General features: G+C 41.7%; 2 non-coding genes across 2 annotated transcripts; one reads left to right on the forward strand and one right to left on the reverse strand.

The window, feature by feature from the left end:
• Window positions 1-1,699: 1,699 nt before the first annotated feature.
• TRNAA-CGC (transfer RNA alanine (anticodon CGC)) lies at window positions 1,700-1,771 on the forward strand. Its single transcript has one exon. It is a non-coding gene; the product is annotated as a tRNA-Ala (tRNA).
• A 299-nt stretch (window positions 1,772-2,070) lies between these two features.
• On the reverse strand, window positions 2,071-2,141 carry TRNAG-GCC (transfer RNA glycine (anticodon GCC)). Its single transcript has one exon. It is a non-coding gene; the product is annotated as a tRNA-Gly (tRNA).
• Between the last annotated feature and the right edge of the window lie 1,675 nt (window positions 2,142-3,816).

Raw genomic sequence — 3,816 nt, forward strand, 5'->3', positions numbered from 1 at the left:
CTGGCAAAATTGAGAGCCAGCATTTAAAAGGGGGGCTTTTCTGGCTCTACTTTGGCTCTAATGTTTCAGAATTGACTGCAAAAGAAGTCCCAGAAAGACAGGGCCTCAGGTGATGGACCATAAGACATAACATGAGGAAGGAATCCTAAAGAGGATGTCTAGGGGAGGTCACCAGAGGCGAACATGCTTCCTTTTCAGTAAACTCAGTACCACAGTTGTAATTTGCACTGGTGCAAATCTTGGGGCTGGAGAAATGGCTCTGTTCCTGTTTCCTGATTCAGTCATCTGAAGATGTTCATGTTGGAGGGCCTCACGACGTAATGCAGAGGTTGGTTTGGAAATATTCTGGCTTGGAGCAGGGCTCCTTAATGACTATCCACTGACGTGGCTTTTTTTTCTTCTTCATTTTTTTGGACATTGTGTATTGTATTATTAGATCAGCATGTGGCTTGTTCTAGTGAAAAACAAAATCTGGTTATGAGCCATTATTTGCTTAAATTACTATAAGCAAATATAGTAACTTTTTAATCTAGGAGTTGTAGTTTATTCAGTTATTTTGAAACTTCTGCTTTCTGCTCTGGCTTTTGGCCTGCTGACCACTTCATTTATGAGGGTGCTCTGCAGCCACCAAGGAACTGGAAATTCTAGGCCTTCCCCGTGTTACCTGTCGTGGTCAGCCTCACAGGTAGACTGGAAATGACCTTGATCCAGCTGCCCTGATACCAAATCTCTCACCTGCTCCCTCTCATCACGGTGTCTGAGGCTTCTACCACCCAGCCTTCACTTGCGTGGGGTGGTTTCAAGTTTAAACTGCACCGGGTAGGGCCAAACACACATTTCATTAGAAGGCAAGTTAACTCTCTGTTGCCTAGCACGCAAACAACTGGGGAGAGGCAATTTCCGAGGAAAAAGGACCGGGTACATTTCTTCATTTGGGACTGGGCGTACGATTAGTACGTAGTTAGGGCAGGTTCAGAGGACATTAAAGGAGGTGCTCAGTGACTTATATTGCTATCATATCAGTCAGCTGGGTCCAAGGTGTAACTATCACAGAGAAAACTCGATCTTAATCAGACCCCTCGTCCCGACTTTGTCATCATTTATATATGCTTAAGTTATAAAGAGAGTGGCGGTGTCATTTTCTTTCAGTTTCAGCCCGTTTGCGAAATCATTTTCATCACCAAGAGTTGGCTGTAACCCCCACATAACGCAATTTGTGGGAATTCGGTGTGAACGAGTCTTTCTCCCGGAATGAGGGTTTATTTCGGGAGCGGAGGTTGTACAGATAAGCCCATAGGGTTTTCGGGTGCGCACAGAGGGTCCCACCGCTCTGCTGCGGGTAACACTCGCGGTGCGTCGTGTGCGCTGGTCTCCGGTGGGGCCGGAATCGGTCAGTGTTCCACTCTCCGCAAGACAGCGGGAGGGACGCGCGGACTTCTCTCAAGCCCTTGGCAGGGCTGAGTCCCGACCCCAACTTCCCGGAGCTCCAGGCTCGGGGCAAGAGTGCTCAGTAGTTAGTTCACCACGCGGCTCCTCCATGCGCGGGGTCCCGATGCGCCACGGAAGCAGCTAAAGACGGGAATGGGAAGGTAAAAATATACTGCAGAGATACCAAAATAAATTATTAAAAGTTATAATAATTTAACTAGCGCTATGAAGATCGAATGAATAGCTATACCAGAGAACAGTTCTCCGGCTGGGGGATGTAGCTCAGTGGTAGAGCGCGCGCTTCGCATGTGTGAGGTCCCGGGTTCAATCCCCGGCATCTCCAAACAGCCGCTGTTGGTTTTTGTTTTACCTCCATATCGTGGAACACGATATCTCATTACTTGTACAGTTTTTGTTCACGTACTCTAGGGCGCCCGATCTAAAAGAACATTCTAAAGGGAAGTCTGAGAAAAACAGTGAAGCTCCGCAAAAGTCCCTTCGGTGGCTCGAAGTATAACTGAAACTGAAAATTTACCTTGATTCATACGGCTTTGTTTGCAGTAAGTAAACTTTTCGATGTTATTATTGAACTTATTTTGAGGCCCTAAGACATACAAATGAGGAAAGTAAAAAGTTCCGTGTTGCATTGGCCGGGAATCGAACCCGGGCCTCCCGCGTGGCAGGCGAGAATTCTACCACTGAACCACCAATGCCCATGTAAGTGAGGATTTTAAATGATGTACTAGAAGAGATATTTCCATATAAGGATTGTTTTCTGTAGTTATATAGTATTTGTATATTTAATTTGGGAGGAAGAAATGGAATACTTAATTTAATAATTATAGAAAATATTAATATTTATAAAAAGTCTCATTAATTAATTTATGTTGAACTTTATGAGGAGATTCTTCTGAAGCTATCCTTATTGAAGGAGGCAAATGAAAATTTTGTAATGTATTTACAGGATTACACAATTATCTAGCTGTATTTCAGCCATTTAGATAATTTATAACATCTCTTCCCTTTTGTCTTTTATTATTTTAGCTATTCAGACAATACGTGATGATATTTGTCAGGGATTGGGAGTAGGGATGAGGGAGAAGTGAAGGGGAACTGGAACGCTGAACCAAATTATAAGGGTAAATTGGAATTGTGTGATATGAGCAGTGAAATTTAAAGCATTGGTGATTCTAGCCAAGTGACCTAATTCTCTAAACTGCCCCTTCCCTGAGTCTGATCTTTTACCCTTAGTTTCCATGGAAAGTAAAATTGCAAACCATACAACAAATATAGATGAGGGGGAGAAAGTAAAGTGAATAAAATGCATCTATGGAAATGAGTCTAAACATAAGATAGAAAGCTCTGGTTTTAGTCATCATTGACCCTTTATCTTTGGGAAGGACATTTCCACCAATTTGCAGGATCTTTGATGGACAAGGAGGATTTGGGGGGAAAAATAAGAGAAAATAACAGTAAACACATAGCAGTGTCTATGTGCTGGGGGCTATGTAAGTGTATTACACGTGGACTTCACCCCAGTGAGGTAGATATTATAATTACTCCAACTTAGCAAATGAGGAAACGGAGGCTCTTAGCAAGATTAGAGCACAGGTAGTATCATGGTTTAATGTCAGATGGCTGTCAACAACACAATACATCACAATTTGCCCCAGAAATACTGCATGTAGCTCATGTCATTATATATCAAAAATAGTAGAGTGAAGTTAGAAAAAGATCATAAAAGGCTACTGAAATAACGTCAGAACTTCTGTTAAGATTATTTTGAAAGGCCTTTTTAGTATGTAGATACAGAAAAAAATTAAAATTACATTACAGGATTATAAAGACAAAAGATGAAGAGATTAGGGAAGCAGGAAATCTAGACTATAATCCTAAGTAACCTGTGGAAGAACAAGTTCAAATCATTTTACCTCTCCAAACCTCAGTTCTTTAAAATTAGAGAACTGGAGGAGAGATGTGGCTTTAAAATTGCATTCTGAAGGGCTTTAGCTTTCCAGAAGGGCCTCAGGGCCATTGGCTGATGAGGTCCCACCTTCTCTGTGGAGGGGAAGGAGGGGCAGGGGCTCACTTCCACCAGCTCATTTTTAAACTCTTCTGTTTATTTACATTTGTTTGATGGGTTACAAGTCTGAAATAAAAATAAAACTTTGAAAAGCCCTGAACTAAATGACCTAAGTTCCTTTGAACTCCAAAATGTTATGAGTCAAAATAAAAAACAATCTTAAAAAAAACCCTCAGTGTGAGAAACACTACCAAAAGTTTAAAACAGGTGGAAGGAATCAAATAAGTATGATCTAATGGCAAATATTATTAGTGGCCTACCAAAGGCCATTTTACTTTCTTTCTTACTTAAAGTTGGGACCAATC

This window comes from Rhinolophus sinicus, linkage group LG01, assembly GCF_036562045.2.
Source record: "Rhinolophus sinicus isolate RSC01 linkage group LG01, ASM3656204v1, whole genome shotgun sequence".
NCBI lineage: Eukaryota > Metazoa > Chordata > Mammalia > Chiroptera > Rhinolophidae > Rhinolophus > Rhinolophus sinicus.